Source organism: Artibeus jamaicensis, unplaced genomic scaffold (assembly GCF_021234435.1).
Source record: "Artibeus jamaicensis isolate MK-2021 breed Jamaican fruit bat unplaced genomic scaffold, CSHL_Jam_final contig_776, whole genome shotgun sequence".
NCBI lineage: Eukaryota > Metazoa > Chordata > Mammalia > Chiroptera > Phyllostomidae > Artibeus > Artibeus jamaicensis.
In genome coordinates this window covers 4,914-24,191 of record NW_026521965.1, presented here as the reverse complement: position 1 = coordinate 24,191, position 19,278 = coordinate 4,914, and the positions used below count along the sequence as shown (strand labels likewise).

The following is a 19,278-nucleotide window of genomic DNA, read 5'->3' as shown; positions in this document are numbered from 1 at the left end:
CCTCTGGTCACTGTCCCCTTGTTCTCTATTTCAGTGTCTTTGTTTTTTTTTTCTGCTTGCTTGTTTGTTTTGTTGTTTAGCTTCCTGTTAAAGGTGAGATCATATGGTATTTGTCTTTCAGCACCTGGCCTATTTCACTCAGCATAATGCTTTCCAGTTCCATCCATGTTGTTGCAAAAGCTAGTAGCTCCTTCTTTCTCTCTGCTGCATAGAATTCCATTGTGTATATGTACCACAATTTTTTGATCCATTCATTTACTGATGGGCACCTAGGTTGCTTCCAACTCTTGGCTATTGTAAATTGTGCTGCTATGAACATTGTGGTGCATAGGTTCTTTGATATTGATGTTTTAGGATTCTTGGGATATAATCCCAGCAGTGGAATTGCTGGGTCAAAAGGCAGGTCGATTTTTATTTTTCTGAGAAAATTCCATACTGTTTTCCATAAAGGTTGTACCAGTGTGCAATCCCACCAACAGTGGACTAAGGACCCCTTTTCCCCACACCCTCTCCAACATTTGTTGTTTGTTGCTTTGTCTATTATAGCCATCCTGACTGGTGTAAAGTGGTATCTCATTGTGGTTTTAATTTGCATCTCTCTGATAGCTAACGATATTGAGCATCTCTTCATGTGTCTCTGGATATTCTGTATGTCCTCGTTAGAGAAGTGTTTGTTCAAGTCCTTTTCCCATTTTTTAATTGGGTTGGGTGTCTTCTTAGAGTGGAGTTGTGTAAGTTCTTTGTATATTTTGGAGATTAAACCTTTGTCTGAGGTATCATTGGCAAATATGTTTTCCCATACAGTTGGTTGTCTTTTTAATTTAATACTGTTTTCTTTAGCCATGCAGAAGCTTTTTATTTTGATGAGATCCAATTTGTTTATTCTTTCCTTTATATTCCTTGCTCTAGGGGACATATCGGTAAAAATGTTGCTGCGTGGAATATCTGAGATTTTCTTGCCAATGTTCTCCTCTAGGACTTTAATGGTGTCATGGCTTATATTTAAGTCTTTTATCCACCTTGAATTTATTTTGGTGTATGGTGTAAGTTGGTGCTCAAGTTTCATTTTTTTGCACGTAGCTGTCCAGTTCTCCCAACACCATTTGCTGAAGAGGCTTTACATTTTATGTTACTGCCCCCCTTTGTCGAATATTAATTGACTGTAGAGGGTTGGGTTGATTTCTGGGCTCTCTGTTCTGTTCCATTGGTCTATGTGCCTGTTTTTATGCCAGTACCAGGCTGTTTTGATTACAGTGGCTTTGTAATACAGTTTGATATCAGGTATTGTGATCCCTCCTACTTTGTTCTTCTTTCTCAAAAGTGCAGCTGCTATTCAGGCTTGTTTATGATTCCATATAAATTTTTGAACTGTTTGTTCTATGTCTGTGAAATATGCCATTGGTACTTTAATAAGTATTGCATTGAATGTGTAAATTGCTTTGGGTAGTATGGACATTTTGATGATGTTAATTCTTCCAATCCATGAACAAGGTATATGTTTCCATTTGTTTGTGTGTCTTCCCTGATTTCTTTCTTCAGTGCTGTGTAGTTTTCTGCATGCAGGTCTTTTACCTCCTTGGTTAGGTTTATTCCCAGATATTTTATTTTTCTTTTTGCTATATCAAACGGGATTTTTTCCTTGATTTCTGCTTCTGCTGATTTATTGTTAGTATACAAAAATGCCTTTGATTTCTGGATATTGACTTTGTATCCTGCTATTTTGCCAAATTCAATAATTAGATGAGCAGTTTTTGGGTAGAGTCTACAGGATTTTCCATGTACACTATCATGTCATCTGCAAACAGTGACAGTTTTGTTTCCTCCTTTGTGATTTGGATGCCTTTTATTTCCTTTTCCTACCTGATCGCTGTGGCCAAAACTTCTAATACTATATTGAACAGAAGTGGTAAAAGTGGACATCCTTGTCTTGTTCCTGATCTTAGTGGAAAAGCTTTTAGTTTTTGCCCATTGAGTGTGATATTGGCTGTAGGTCTCTCATAAATGGCCTTTATTATATTGAGAAATGCTCCCTCTATTCCCACTTTGCTGAGTGTTTTTCTAAATGGGTGCTGTACCTTATCAAAAGCTTTTTCCACATCTATTGATATGATCATGTGGTTTTTGTCTTTGCTTTTGTTTATGTGATGAATTACATTTACTGATTTGCGAATGTTGAACCATCCTTGCATTCCTGGGATGAATCCCACTTGGTCATGGTGTATAATCTTTTGGATATATTGTTGGATGCGATTTTCCAATATTTTGTTGAGGATTTTAGCATCTATGTTCATCAGAGATATTGGCCTGAAGTTTTCTTTCTTTGTTGTATCTCTATCTGCTTTTGGAATTAGGATGATGCTGGCTTCATAAAAGGAGTTAGGGAGTTTTCCATCCTTTTGGATTTTTTGGAATAGTCTGTGAAGAATGGGGGTTAGCTCTTCCTTAAATGCTTTGTAGAATTCTCCTGTGAATCCATCTGGTCCGGGGCTTTTGTGTGATGGGAGTTTTTTGATTATTGCTTCAATTTCTTTTGATGTTATTGGTCTATTCAGGTTTTCTACTTCTTTTTCATTGAGTTGTGGGAGATTATATTTTTCTAGAAATGTGTCCATTTCCCCTAGGTTCTCAAATTTCTTGGCATACAGTTCTTCATAATAATTTCTTACAACCTTTCTATTTCTGTGGTATCAGTTGTAATCTCTCCTCTTTCATTTCTGATTGTGTTTATTTGTGTCTGTTCCCTTCTTTTCTTGATGAGCCTACTTAAAGGCTTGTCTATTTTGTTTATCTTTTCAAAGAACCAACTCCTGGATTCATTGATCCTTAGAATTGTGCTTTTAATCTCTATGTCATTTAGTTCTGCTCTGATCTTAGTTATTCCTTCCTTCTACTTGCTTTGGGCTGTTTTTGTTGTTTTTCCTGGAGTTTTTGCAGGCATAGAGTAAGGTTGTTTGTTTGAAATGTTTCTATCTTCTTTAGGTAGGCCTGTATTGCTATAAGCTTCCCTCTCAGGACTGCCTTCACTGTGTCCCATAAGTTTTGGGTTGTTGTGAGATCATTTTCATTTGTTTCTAGAAACTTTTTGATTTCTTCCCTAATTTCATTCTTGACCCATTCATTGTTTAATAGCATACCATTCAGTCTCCATGATTTTGGGTGTTTTGGGTTTTTTCCTTTGGGGTTGGTTTCCAGTTTCAGTCCCTTGTGATCAGAGAAAATGCTTGGTATGATTTCAATATTCTTGAATTTGTTGAGGCTTGTTTTGTGTCCTATCATGTGGTCTATCTTTGAGAATATTCCGCGTGCATTTGAAAAGAATGTGTATTTAGCTTCTTTGGGGTGAAGAGCTCTGTATATATCGGTTAGGTCCATTTCATCAGGGGTGTTGTTTAATGCCGCAATGTCTTTGTTGATATTTTGTTTGGAAGATCTGTCCATTTTTGATAGTGGGGTGTTAAAATCCCCTACTATAATTGTGTTGCTGTCTATATCTTTCTTGAAGTCCTCTAAGATTTTCTTGATATATTTGGGTGCTCCTATGTTGGGTGCATATATATTTATGATGTTAATGTCTTCTTGGTGGATTCTTCCCTTGAGTATTATGAAGTGACCTTCTGGGTCACTCTTTATGGCTCTTTTCTTGAAGTCTATTTTGTCTGATATGAGAATTGCTACCCCAGCTTTTTTTTCTTGTCCATTTTCTTCGAAAATTTGTTTCCAGCCTTTCACTTTTAGTCTGTGATGGTCTTTTGTCCTGAGGTGGGTCCCTTGTATGCAGCGTATGTGTGGGTCATACTTTCTTATCCATGACGCTATTCTGTGTCTTTTGATTGGAGCATTTAATCCATTTACATTTAAGGTTATTATTGATAGGTACTTATTCATTGCCATTTTTGTACCTGTGTTCCTCTCTGTCCCTCTCTTTTCCTTCCTTTCCTTAAAGCAGACCTTTTAGTATTTCTTGTGGAGCTGGCTTGGTGGCAGCAAATTCTTTTAGACTTCTTTTGTCTTGGAAGCTCTTTATTTGGCCTTGTATCTTGATTGAGAGCCTTGCTGGGTAAAGTAGCCTTGGTTGTAGGCCTCTGTTTCTCATTACTTGGAATATTTCTTGCCATTCTCTTCTTGCTTGGAGTGTTTCCATTGAGAAGTCAGTGACTAACCTTATTGGGACGCCCTTGTATGTTATTTCTTTTTTCTCCCTTGCTGCCTTTAAGATTCTCTCTTTGTCTTGGAATTTTGCTATTTTGATGATGATGTGTCTTGAAGTGGGCCTCCTTGGGTTCCTCTTGAATGGGACTCTGTGTGATTCCTGGCTTTGTGTGACTTTTTCTTTTATCAAATTAGGGAAGTTTTCTCTCATTACTCTTTCAAATATGTTTTCTATCCCTTCTTCTTCTCATTTTGGTATTCCTATATTTCGGATATTATTACGTTTCATATTGTCTTGCATTTCTCTTAATCCCTCTTTATTCTTTCTGAGTCGCTTTTCCCTTTCCTGTTCTTTCTGTGAGATGCTTTCTACTTTGTCCTCCAATTCACTAATCCAATCTTCTGTTTCATCTACTCTATTTTTAATGCTTTCTACTGTGTTTTTTAATTCAGAAATTGTATTCTTCATTTCCTCTTGGCCCTTGCTAATAATTGCCATTTTTTTCATGTTGATATAGTTTGCGGTGAGATCATTGTAGCTCCCCTGTAGTTTCTGGTAGCTGATTGTGAGCTCTTTGAACTTCCTGATAACCAGTGCTTTGAATTCAGTATCTGATAGTTGACTTGCCTCTATTTCATCTAACATTCTTTCTGAGGGTTCCTCCTTTCCTTTCATTTGGGGATTGTTTCTTTGTCTTCCCATTGTTTGTGAGACTCTTCTTGTTAGCCTCAGTTTCTTATATTAATCTGTTTTGACACCCTGGGTTTATGGTGTGAACTTTTGTGGTGGAATGCCTATGAATTTCAGTGGTGCAGTCTCTTTTGGTTATGCTGTCGTTCTCTGCTTTCACCTACTCAAATATGCAGCAACTTTTGGCTTCTCTCATACAACAATGTGCAATTTGTCTCTCTGACTCTACTATTGGGAGGCCTCTTCTATGGGTCCAGCTCTGGTCTTTTATTATTTTCAAGTTGATTGTGACTCTTGTGGGTAAAAGAAAGAAATGACAAGGAAAGAAACAAAAGGAAGAAAGAAAAAAATGGTAGGGGGATGGAAGAAAGAGCTATAAGTTCAGAAAGTAAAGAAAAAGAAATAAAACAGAAAATCTGGGAAAAGAGGACAAATGCATGGAAAGATGAAACAGTAATAAAATTTAAAAGAAATAACAGATTACTTTTAAAAAGCAAAAAGATAAAGAAAAGGAATGGAGAAGGAAGAAAAGTTAAAAAAAAGAAAGAATAAAGATAAAATAAAGTAAAGTAAAAAACAAAAAACAAGAAACAAAAAAACAAAAAACGCACAAACAAAAATAATCCCTCAAAAACATCAGAAAAGTAAATGTCACTTGTTGGCTTCAAACTAGCCAAACCGGTTTTTCTGGTTGCAGTTGGCTGAGGGTGGATTGTTGCGATTTTTTCAGCCAGCCCCTCTCAGGATCCAGACACTTGGCGCCTCTCCCCAGCTCCCTACAATGGGGAACTAGGAGTTCCTCAGAGCGCTCCCCTCCCAGGGGTTACCGCTATGGTCTGGTTTGCTGTGTTTGTGGGCACCTGCACCGGCCTAGTTGCCTGGTTCCCTTGGGATTGAGCACAGACCTGCCCCCGTTCTGTTGGGAAGCCCCAGGCCCTCTGCCCAATCCTGGGCTCGCTGCCAAGCTGGGTGTGAAGCAGATCAGGCAGCCAAGTCTACTGGATTCAGAGCCCCAGGCTGCATCTCGCAGTTCTCCTAGGCTGGCAACCACGGAGTCCTTGGTTGGGGCCCTTTGTCTTCCGCACCCTCTCCACAAACTCTATCAAACAAGTCTCTCCTGGCACCCCATCTTGCTTGGCAAGAAAAAGAGGGGGTTGAGGGTCTCAGCTATTTTCCCAGGACCCCTCAGTGCCCGGGGCTTCCAGATAGTCTGAGGGAGGTGGACTGGAAGCCGGGAGCCGATCTGAGGACTGGGCGCCCACCTAGAAACTTTGTGCGCACGTCATGGCACGCTGCGTGGTGTGTATCCCTTCTGCTCCTGTGTTTGTCTGGGTCCCCTGGCCAACCTCTGCCAAAAAAAAAAAAAAACACCTAGGGATGGAGCAGCACCATGCCGGGTGCTGGACCCAGAACTGTGTGCAGGCTGAAATCTCCTCTGCTCCCCTCTGGTTGGTTCTCTTGGGAGGGAGGAAAAAAAATCCTAAGGAGGGAGCTTTCTGGGAGCTGAACTTTGGTCTAGGCGCCCTCAGGCACTCTCCCAGATACACTGCATGTGGAGCGACTAGTTCCCCAAATTGTGCACAGGCTGAAATTTCTTCCACACCTCTTTGCCTGGGCCACTTGGCCTGCCCAGCAGAAAAATCCTAGGGAGGGAGCCGTCTGGGCGCTGAACGCTATCCCAGGTGCCGTTAGGCACTCTCCCAGACACAGTTCCCACCAGGCGCTGGACCTCCGAACTATGCACAGACTGAAATCACCTCTGCTCCCCTCTGGTTGGGCCTCTTGGTAGGCCTCCGGCCCAAAAATCCTAGGGAGGGAGCTTTCTGGGCGCTGAAGGCTGTCCCGTGTGCCCTTGGGCTCTCACCACTGGGCGCTGGTTCCCCTGCCCTGCACCGGCTGTTTCTCCCTGCTCCGTCCCAGAGACTACTGTACCGCTGCTGTCTCCCTACCGTCTGGTTCCTCTGTGACCGATGAGGTTTCTGGTCTCTTATTTTCATATATGCTTGGCAACTGCTGGCTTGCTGGTTTAACCTCCTCCGATCGGACAGGTTTCTGTCCCTTTCGTACTAGGAACTGGTACCTGCTCCATCCTAGTCCACCGCCATCTTGAAGTGTCAAGAAATTTTGTACTTTAACTACATAGCTTAAAAGCCCTACTTATGAATCAGTTGCAACATTTTACTATCTACATTAAACCAAATTGTATCAGCTGATCAGAACATAGTAGTAATGAGGCCAAAATCAAAAGTAGAATTTCTGATCTTTCTAATTAAGTGTACCACAGAGAAAAACTAGTGCACGTCACTAATTCTTATTTCTGAATAATTATCCTGAAAATGACACAGAACAGCAAACAATACAGTCCATCCCTTATTAGAGAAAATAATCCAAAAAATAAAAGATCTAGGTTCCCTAGTGATCAGGAACAAATACAAATTGAATGGGCCCTGGAGCTTGTAAAACTTGGGGAGCCTTCTTAAGTAAATTGGGTACAAAATCACATATATAATAATGAGAAAATATACAAAATAATTTCAAAACTTTAAAAGTTAATAAAAATCACATTATCCTAGAAAACATTATTAGTGTTATTATTAATTATGATAACTGCCTGATATTCCTCTTTAAGACATTTTTTGTACACGGATCATCTCTTTGTATAACAGCAATTTTATTTTCAAGAGAAACAACAGAAATTTTGTCTTCCCTCTCTCATGACTGTAGAAATTACTTCTATTATTCAGTTTAGAAAAGTTTCTTTCAGTTTCACAACTCCTTACTGGTAACAACACATCTGCAATTTCCTCCAATAGTTTTTTGCTCAGGAGGTGCTCCTAGCCTGGACAAGCTTTGGAACATCATGCCCACACACAGTGCTGCTTCACCAGCCAATCCAGCTTGGCCAGGTCTTCAATATCCCAACTAGACCATGAGGCCTAAGTTGTAGTGACCCCAAGCAGGGCGGGGAGCAGTGTCCCACTCAGATTCTTCTCCTTTGGTACAAAGATTGAGTCCAGGTGGTCAACAAGATACCTCTCAATAGGCTCTTTTTGGGGGCAGATGGATGTAAAGGAAAAGCCTAGATTCTGAACCTAAGCATAGAACCAGGTAAAAGATCTCCAGCAGATTACAAACTGCCTACTTGGGTTTTCAAATGTTTTCTGTTCCTGGATTTTCTGTTGTTATCTTCCAACTGTCATAACAGATTATTATTTCAAACTAGACTCTAATAGTGGGTGGCTGTCCATATTACAATCTGCTACCTAAGTCTCTGTCTAAAGCCTATCAGAACAGGCTTCCTCCTAGTACCTGCAGCTGGAACTAAACCACCAAAAACCATCTCAAAACCATAAATAGGCTTAGTTTCAAGCCCTGGTCCTGAAAAAAGCAACTGGCTGGTCCTAAGGAAACTAGCAAGAGTAATAAAACCAAAACTAATTTTTTTAAAATAAAAATATTGTTTGGATGAATTTATTAGCCACTTTATTGAAATTTCCCCCTTCAAAAATATGGTACCTTTAATAAAAGTTAAGGTAATATTAATATCACAGGGTCATTACAAGGATAATTAAAATAACATATTGAAGCACTAAACAATGACAAATATATGACACATGTTTGGTGCTGTTTTTCCAATACTTTGTTCCCAAACTATTTCCTTCAGTAGTTGTCACTTACCTAAGAATACTAAAATCCAACCTAAAAAAATCCATGTCCCTTTTTCTATCAATTTTTCCATAATACTTAGGCTTTACACTCAGATCCTTATGGCAATGACCCACAAGTACCCTCACCATCTTCCTTGATAGTCCTCTTCATTTCTCGAGCTCCTACCACCGCAAATGCGTGTGTATTCAACATTTGTTTCCATGTTTCTGTCTTATTCCCATGCCATTTACCTTGGAACAGACTGTCTTACTAGGTATGGTAAGACTGAACATTCTATTTAGTTCTCAATTTCTAAATATATCCAACATTACGATAGTTATTCCTGACTCTTTGCCTATTATCAGTTAGATCATTAATAATCCACAGCAAAATCATAAATTCATTGTAATAAATATTGGCAGAAATTTCATTAACATAAAGAGTTCTTTGGAGACATAATCACTGCTAAATTTACCTAATGTTCTCTTAACTTCTTTTATTAAATGCAGCTAATATTGATACAGTTGTTATTAACTTTAGACATTTCCTAAATGTAATTCTGTCTAAGAAAGGAGAAGGAGATGAAGGAGAAGGGAAGGGAAAAGGGAGGGAAAGGAGAAGAAATAAATCTTAAGTCGACTCACCTCCAATCACTCTTGCTCCCCTCAGTATTCGACTGAGTAGACTTAAACACAGAATCTTGACTTCTCAAAGGGTGAGAAACAGAATGTGGTATTTGCCTTTTGAGGAAACATATCTTATTAAGTATTAATAGTTTGTTTCCAAGTTCAGAAATGTAAAATGTACATAGAAGATAAAACATCAGTCAGTAAAAGACACATGTTTATTAATGTATATTTTTTCACATACCCTGTGTTCATTGTTGTCACTGAAGGAGGCAACTCTGGATTCACTGCTCCCCAGGCCCAATCTCAAAAGATATAAGTAGTAGAGAAAAAAGTAAAATGTAGCATTAAAAAAATACCATATCATACATATTTAATTTGATAGTTGAAAGCCTGAAGAAAAGAATTTAAAGATATGGACTTGTTCTCAATAGCACTTTGTTGTGAAATTTCTCACAGCATGCCTTATTAATTTTTATACATGTCTTTCTTCCCCATTGAGTTTTAGGTAAGGTAATATCTGTATTTCTTTTTCACAATCAATCCTAGTATAATACCTTGTACTCTGTAATATGAATTTAGTGTAATCAATGTTTCTTAAACTTTTTGATCCCAACCCATAGCAAGAAATACATTATAACCTAGAATATATATGTGTGGTGTGCATGTGTATTGTGGGAGGGGAAGAAAAAACATAAAATTTTGCCATCAATTTTTATTCTTACTGTGTGTAATATAGTCTGATATTTTCTATTCTATTCTACTTTGCTCTCTTGTGTTTCTTTTCTTTTTTCTTTTAAGATTAATTGTTTCCCAACCTAGCTCTCAAAATTTCAAAAATACTGGTCCAGTCTTATATCTTACCCAATACCAGAATCTTGTCATAACTCTGACAGACTGTTATCTTGGTCAGAGCCTATAGAAATCAGTAGTTCAGGAGGATGCACATTTCTCTCTGGAGTAACTCAAATTATTATTTTTCAAGGTCAACATTATGCTACATATAAAAATATTTTAGCTGGTGGAGAATTTTTTAAATGGCAGAAGATGACCAGACAAATGCCCACTTATGCACATCCATGTGAATTTTTATCCATAAAAATGGGGATGAGCCCTGACTGGTGTAGCTCAGTGGATGGAGCACAGGCCTGTGAAGCAAAGGGTCACTGGTTTGATTCCCAGTCAGGGCACATACCTGGGTTGCAGGCTGGGTCCCTGGTGGGGGACACATGAGAGGCAACCACACATTGATGTTTCTTTACCACTCTTTCTCCTTCTCTTCTCCTCTCTCTAAAAATAAATACATATTTTTTAAAAATGGGAATGAGATAAAATTTTTACTTCAAATTCCTCAAATGTTGAAGAAAACAAAATAAGTATAAATTTAGGTACTCCCAAAATTAAGGTCTATGGGTAAATGCTGAATAAATTTAACAATACAAGCATTGAGCGGGGAAAAAAGAGACTGACTGATTCATTTTAAAACTCTACTTGCATAAAATCCTATTGAAGATTTTTTAAATGTGCCCAGAAAATTGCAAATGTATATAACCAGCATGTACCGAGTATATTTCAGAATGTCTTACTGTCCATGCCTTCTTCCAAGATAAGTAAAAAGTCAATAAACTTTAAGACCTCCCAGCATCCACCACCACAGCTAATGGTTTCAGAGATGAGAGGCCTAAACATAAAACCAGTATTTTCATAACCCCATTTTAAAAATGAGCTTAATCAGAGACTCTCTCTTTCTAGACTTTGAATCAGGAGATACAGAGGGCAGTCAATAATTGTGCTCTGAGAGCTAGAACTAAAAGGTTAAGTCTAGAACTCCCATCAAGGGCAATTTAGTGCATGTGCTAGTTGAAACTATAAGAAAGCCAACTGGATAAGAGAGTAAAGAGGTAACAAATAAGACAGGCAAAAATGGTATAAGAGAAAAAAGACTAAGGTCAAATGCTAGAAATTCCTGGGCTGCTAATCTTCCTAAGATCTATTTTTCCTGTGTTCCCATGCACACTTATTCTTGAGGAAACTTGAGTTTCATTCTTCAACTTCATTCTTTAGCACCAAATATCTAAGTCACAATATCCACATGTATCTTGAAAAAGACAAAAATTCTTTACCATGTAGGTTACCACTTCATTAGAACAAAGACCCCAGATCTAAGATACTCCATTTAAAATGCTAAACCACCCATATAGACAAGAAAACTCAAACTACTGTCCTGGAATGTTCAGAAGGAGCCAAGTAATCTCTATATATGAATAATGGAAAGAAAATATCAACTTTTTATATCTATTATAATAAAAGAGAAATGGTAATTTTCTATAATCTTAGTTCCTGTTTTCTCAAAGTTTTCACCTTATTTTCTTACCTTTTGGTAGAGAAGGGAAATCATAACTGTTGGAAGTAGTACTGATGCCTGGATCGTTTTTAAGGGGATTGGAAGTTAATGGCTATCTAGTCCTCTTTTTCTGATTGAACAATGGTACAGGCAAACAGCCTAAATTGAATGTTCCAATGAATTAGTATACAATAGGAAAATAGATCTAGTTATGGAATAATCTGTCTACTTCTAAATGTTAATTTTATATTTAATATAAATATATTTCTATATCTTTGCATTGATTCTTACATTCTTTTTAAAATCCTAAATAGCCTCATTTGCTTCTCTAAATACTCCTTTCTTTTTAAAAACTTTTAAATTTTCATTTACAGTTTACATTCAACACTACTTTGTATTAGTTTCAGGTGTAGGTGTACAGCATAGTGATTAAACAACCATACACTTTACACAGTGATCCCCCTGGTATTTCAAGTACCCACCTGGCACCATACATAGTAATTACAATATTACTGACTATATTCCCTATGCTATACTTTACATCTCTGTGACTATTTTGTAAGCACCAATTGGTACTTCTTAATACCTTTACCTTTTTACCCAATTCCCCCAAACCCCTCCCCTCTGCCAACCATCAGTCTGTTCTATTTATAAGTCTGTTTCTATTGTGTAAGAATTATTTTCTTGTTCTATTTTAACACTGCCTTAATTCCTCATTTGGAAGTCATTCCTAGCTTCTCCCTCATCTCCCAACCCTTTCCAAATCTACTTTTAGTTTTCCTTATTTCCCACTTATGTCTGCCTATTACCACGTCAACTAGAGGGGATCCTTCACATACAAAAGAGGTGAAGGAGAGCCAGACTTTGACCCATCCTTTTCAAAACAGTAAACAGTCTTCAGTCTATGTTGGCACACCCTTTAGGGCCATGGTTCTCAAACTTTAGTTTGACTAAGATTTAATTGGAATTGCCCTTAACATACCAGTTCCTAGACCCCACTCTCATAGATTTTATTTCAATAGATTTGGTTTGGAAGCCAAAAATGTAATTTTAACAAGCACTCCAGGTATTTGTAATGCATATTTTCAGTGACTGATAATGTCTCAGAGTGATAATATCCAATTCAATGAGAATATGTACTACTCCATATCCTTTAGATAAGATACTTGGGATCTCAAGTCAAGCCAAAAATCAGAATTTATTAGAACTAGAAGGGACCTCAGAGGAAAAAAGGTCCTAAAAGCTTGTACACTGCTACAGTGGAAGCAGCTAGGTAGGACCCACACTTCCTGAATCTCAGTATAGATATCTTGCCACTACGCCATACTCCAGCTGGTCCATTAAAAGTTCTGTGCTACAGAAGAATGTAGATTCTGTGACAACTGTCTGATGAAACAATGTGGGCTCTGGAGTCAGACTTCCTGAGTTTGGATTACAACTTCAAAATAGGGTTTAATTACATACAACTTCAAAGTATAAACCTGAACAATTTCTTTAAACTAATTGGGCCAGTATGACATATACCGAGAGGCAGGATAATACAGTGATTCAGAGTCTGGACTCTAGAGGACTTCTGGCCAAGATGGAGAAATAGATAGACACACTGTGCCTCCTTGAACAACCAAAATAAGGCCAACAACAATTTACAAGCAAAATAACAACCAAAACTGAGAGAAAATTGAACTGTAGAAAAGTCTGACAACCAAGGAGTTGAAATAGACACATTCATTCAGACCTGTAAGTGTTGTGGAGTCGGGCGGCTGAGCAGAGAGAAGTCGTGGCACAGGAAGTGGTGACACCGGGTGTACAAGGCACCCCGGGTGCACAAGACAGCACTAGACCGACCCTGGGCACCCAGGCAGTGGCTGGCAGACCCCAGGTGTGGGGTGGCAACAGGCAGACCCAGAAAGGCAGAAACTGAGAAGTGGGGCACCATGCACAAGGTGGCTGGCTGACCGGGCAGTCCCACATTCGTGCACAGATAACTGGGGAGTGAGATGGATTGTGTAACCCAGGGCCCTAGCATTGGGAAATAAAGCCTCAAAACACTGAAAATACTTGTGGGTGTTGAGGCACAGGGAGAGACTCCTAGTCTTACAGGAGATTTTGCTGGGGAGACCCACAGGGTCCTAGAGTGAACACAAGCCCACCCACATGGAAATCAAGACCAGAAAGGCCCAATTTGCTTTGGTGTAGTGGCAGAAGGTACTGAGGTGCAGCAGAGACCCGGGCAAAGCATCATTGTTCCCTCTCGGACTCCATCCCCACATATAGCTTCACCACTCAGTGACTTGGGTTGCCCACCCTGGTGAACACCTAAGGCTCTGCCCCTCATATGTAACAGGAGCGAACAGACCAAAACATTACGGCTCAAGCAGAAGAACAGTTCAAAGTCCCAGAGCCAATATTTCTAAGCAACCAAGAGATAGCCAACCTATCAGATGCACAGTTCAAAACACTGGTGATCAGGATGCTCACAGAACTGGTTGATTTTACACACAAATTAGATGAGCAAATGAAGGCTAAACTAAGAGAAATGAAGGGAAATGCACAGGGAACCAATAGTGATGGGAAGGAAACTGGGACTCAAATCAATGGAGTGGACCAAAAGGAAGAAAGAAACATTCAACCAGAACAGAATAAAGAAACAAGAATTCAAAAAAATGAGGAGAGGCTTAGGAACCTCCAGGACATCTTTAAATGTTCCAACATCCCAATTATAGGGGTACCAGAAGGGGAAGAAGAAGAGCAACAAGTGATAAACTTATCTGAACAAATGATAAAGGAGAACTTCCCCAATCTGGCAAAAGAGATAGATTTCCAGTAAGTCCTGGAAGCTCAGAGAGTCCCAAAGAAGGTGGATCCAAGGAGGAACACACCAAGGCACATCAAAACATCATAATTACATTAGCCAAGATAAAAATGAAGGGGAGAATCCTAGAAGCATCAAGAGATAAGGGGACAGTCACCTACAAAGGACTTTCCATCAGGCTGTCAGCTGATTTCTCAAAAGACACCTTACAGGCAAGAAGGGGCTGGAAAGAAGTATTCCAAGTCATGAAAGACTAGGACCTACATCCAAGATTGCTCTATCCAGAAAAGCTTTCATTTAGAGTGGAAGGGCAGATAAAGTGCTTCCCAGGCAAGGTCAAGTTGAAGGTGTTCATCATTACCAAGCCCTTATTTTATGAAATGCTAAAGGGACTTATCTAAGAAAAAGAAGATAAAAAACATGTATAGTAAAATGACAGCAAACTCACAATTATTAACAACCATGTCTAAAATTTAAAAAAACTAAGGAAACAACTAGAATAGGAACAGAACCATAGAAATTGAGATCACATGGAGGGGTAGCAACAGGGGAGTGAAAGGGGGGAGAGGTACAGAGAATAAGTAGCATAGATGGTAGGCAGAAAATAGACGAGGGAGGGCAAAAACAGTATGGAAAATGTAAAAGCTAAAGAACTTAAGACACATGGACATGAACTAAAGGGGGAAATGTGGGTGGGAGAGGGTGTGCAGGGTGGAGGGGAATGAAGAGGGGGAAATGGGACAACTACAATAGCATAATCAAAAAAATGTATTTAAAAAATAAGAGCCTGGACTCTAAAGCCACAGCCCTAACTTCAAATCTTTGTTCTGCCACTTCATAAGTTACTTATTTAACAACCTCTTTGTGTCTTAGTTTTTCACCTGGAAGACAAGGATGATAATGATAATGCCTATCTCAAAGGACTGGTATAAGGATTAAATATGTTGCTACATATAATTAAGTGTCTAGAATATAGTACATACACCATAAATAATAGCTATTATTATCTTAACTGTCCATTGTCATCATTTTCTCTTAAATCTTGCCCTCTAACTAGTAAGTTAGGAAGCAGAAATGCGAGAAGCAGGTGTTAGGGAGACAGAATTGCTTCTGGAAATACTTTAAATAAGGCACAAATACAAGTAAAAATAAATCTCTTTCTTTCTTTTGAACCTCAAAGCACAGAACTCAAGCACATAGGGTTTGTGGGAAGAACACTCATAAATCCAGAGAAGTTTGGTTTTGTTCCCACCTTTGCCACTAAATGTTTTGCCTTCAGTTATTTTATGTCCTTGGACCTAGGTAGTAAAGAGGCTAGACTACATGTTCAATCTTTCTAAATATTCCTTCCAAAATGCTCCATCTATAAGTTTCATAAGCTTTACATGGTATATACAAAATATAGAAAATTTAAAAGTAAAATGTGTACAATACCCGCTGTACTTGAGTTGAACTTTCATCTAGAGTTTCTCTTCATTTCTTTCAAAATCAGAGTCTATAATTTTTTCTGCAACACTCCAAATTTACACCGTGAAGTCATTTGACTAAACCTTCAGAGAAAGAAATTTGTAGCTCATATTGTCTCAGAATTTGAACAAGATCAAATTCTAAGCCTAGTAATTACTGAAATCAAGATTTAAAACTATACTTTCAAATGTGATCATGTTAACACTGTACAGAGTCTCTTGCTTGAGTAAGAACTAACAACATAAACTGTCAGCTCTTTTCAAAATAAGCTGAGACTGGGGTGGCTGTGGCCCTGCCTCCTGAACATGCAGGAAGTTCACACGGTCTACATAGGTAATATCTTTGAACTAGTGACCCCCACTGAAAACAGCTCCAACCCAGAACCCACAGGCAGGCAGAGGGCAAGGCATCACAGCACTGGCAAACGCGCATGCTCGGAAGGCCCGGAGGAGACGGCACCTCCGACTAGCCCGCGAGAGCACGCGGCCTCTCCCCTTAAGGCACTGCACAGGTCGTCAATTCGGGCCCGCCCATAGTCTGAGATCTCTGGGTCATGTGATGCCAAAGACCAAGGCCTCGCCTAACACCCAGAGTAACTGAAAAGATGTTTCCACTCACTGTCTACAACTTCAACAAGTGAAACAAGTTTTCCTGTTGTTTTTTCTTCTTTTACAACAGACGTGAACACACCTAAGTTAACAATGCAAATCATACTCAGGTAAATACTGATTTCCAAATATCTTTGATAGAAATACAACCATTTCTATCAAATAGTTGTCGGGATTGCCTCTGCTTGGTCTCATAGCTTGGGCTTGAAGCTGCAGCTAGTAGGCCTGTTAGAATATACTCTTCGTGCCATTCTAGGAACCGAAATAGAGGTTCATGCCTTCTCTCCCCACAGAAATACCGATGCAACTCACATCCCTAAACCCAGAGGATGGGAGTAGCTTGCAAGGCTATTGTTTCTGAGTATCGTGCAAACAAAACGAACACCCAAGCGCAACATCCTCCCCCTGCACCTCTGTCCCGAGGGCAGGAACTGAGTTGCCCCTCACCCCTGCTTCTGGACCCGAATGGCATTAAAGTAGTTGACCACATCGTCAGTAAGCCAAAAGTTTGCTCAGTTTACAAATCCAAGTGCTGGTGCATGCGTGCACACATGCACACGCACACACAGAGCCCCCAAACACAACCTCCTCAGACCGAGGCCTAGATGGGCTATTTTGCCCACTTTTGGAGAGGTGGGGGTTCTGGTTGGGGCTCACGCTCTCTTCCAACATTCTCTCCTCACCCAGGGGACGAGGACGTTTGCGAACTAGCAACAGCATAGTCTTTCCTTTCTTGGCTTTCCTACCAACCCCATAACGCTACTTTTACCCTCAAATTCCGTGGCCTCAGTCAACGGTCCGCCCCAGTCCACGAACCAGTAGACTGCCCAGTCAGTTAAGGCGGACGTCCTAAAAAGCGCAGGAAGTCAAGCTCTGTGCTTGTTTAATGGAATAATTAATTTTTGAAGCTAGCACAAAACACACAAAATGTAAGAAAAATGTCTTACGTTTTGACTATTTTACATTTAAAATATTTGTATGAAAAAGACACTATAAAGGAAGGAGAAAGACTAGTCATAGACAGAAAAGAAATGCTTGCTACACAGGTAATCAACAAAGTATTAGTATTCAGAATACATACATATCTCACACACTGATAAAAAGAGGACCGAAAATACAGAAGGAAATAATGGGCACAAGGTTAGAATAGACAAGTCATAGGAGAGGAAAAAGGCATGGCCAATAAACAAAAGAAAAGGTGCTAACTTAAAACAAAGTTTAATAAGAAATAGTGGAGAAAACACACAGAATGGGAAATCAGCCTGGAAAAGAAGACTGGTCATTGTGAAAAATTTTTAGTTTGAGCATGATTCATAAAATACTAAAAGTTAATATAGCTGACATAAATTCAACTACCTATTTTCTGGTGACAGAAATAAGCAACATTTGTTTAATGCAAACATAGGTATTTGGATGTATGAAATGACTGATGAATAGAGCAACATTTGCATGTAATCTGGAGCAAGGACAATGGCAAGTTGATTTTAAAGAGTTAATAATGTAAGAATAAGCTGCACCAGGTGTGAAGTGGATGGTATAATTCATGTGCAAACTAAAAACACAGGGAACCAGAGCAGAGAAGTTTCTGAGCACAAGACTTCACTATCTGCAGTGTTAGGGGGCTAAGGTGTCACCACAGGAGAGATGACTTCTGCTGAAACATTGAGGAGAGAGGTAAAAGAACCATATGCTACAGGGAGAAGAGCCAGGAAATGCATCTGCATGAATGCGAGACATGGTGGGAGCCTTGAGTTCACTGGAATTAAACCAAGGTTCTAGCCAATGGTGAGCCAGTAAAATCCTTGTTCCTGGAAATTGTTTGTGCTCTAAGTGTGACAAGGCTCAGGACAGTTTTTCAGGGACACAAGAGGCCAAATACTTCCCCTTGACATCATGAGTAGCAGACAACATCAAAGAAATGTAATCCGAGTGCTTTGACACATCAGTACTTTGATAATAAGATAAACATAATTTTCTGAAGGGGTCTGTTAGTATGCATTGTTGAATGTGGGAGTGGGAGGACCATGTGGTTTTGCAGCTCCTCTCTAAGACCAGCAGGCTTATACTAGTGCACACGCAGAAGCACACAAACATGCACACACACCATTTCTTTAAGAGGTGGAGAGCTCAGAACTGAGATCACCAAATAAAAACCACCCCTTCCTTAATCTGTTCTTATGAGTAAGGGTCTCAAAATATCCACTGTTCATTGTCACAAGGGGAGGTCTTTCTCTCTCTCTCTCCCCCACCCCCACCTTCTTTCTCGGTTTTGTTCATCCAATTGTGAGACCTTGGGTTCTGGAACCAAGGTCTGAGTGCTAGTATTGCCAGTCATTCTCTATGTAACCTGAAGCAATTCAATCCACCATTTTTTAATCTTTTAAAATGACAAAATAATTCAAAATAATTCTACTTACCTCCTAGAGTTTGTGAGGGTGGAAGGAGATAATGTATGCCTGTAGTTGTTGGCTACCTGTCCCTTGATATCACTGTCTTAGAGACTTTGTTTTTCAGGGTCCACAGCCCCTGCAGGGGGAGTCAGCCCAGAGGCTGTCAGAAATCGTCCTGATCCTGCCTTTACTTCTCTTCCACAAATGGGAAGCTTACAGTCAGCTGTCTAGCACCTGTTAGCATTCCTCCTGGGTGGAAGGCACGCTGAAGGAAGTTCCAGTAGTAGGCTTGTAGCATGGGTCCTTTGATCCTATGGCAAAGGAGATAAGATTAGGATGGTTTAGAAACAGGAACCCCACATTTCCCAACCCCACAGTTGGGGTGGAGCAGAAGGGGTGGAAAGAGCTGTTCTGGACAAAGCCTACCAGTGTGAATTCCAGTTTCCTCCTCTAGGAACCCGGGTGGTCACAGCTTAGAGGAGATTTGGAATTTTTCTCCACCAGGTTATAAAGCCTCCTGAACCGTGATTCCCACAGGTCTTT

The 19,278-nt window shown here is 39.6% G+C and overlaps 1 pseudogene; it reads right to left on the bottom strand.

Moving 5' to 3' along the window:
• LOC128628472 (spermatogenesis-associated protein 22-like) overlaps nt 1-19,046 on the bottom strand; it is a 28,145-nt pseudogene extending 9,099 nt beyond the window's left edge.
• Between the last annotated feature and the right edge of the window lie 232 nt (nt 19,047-19,278).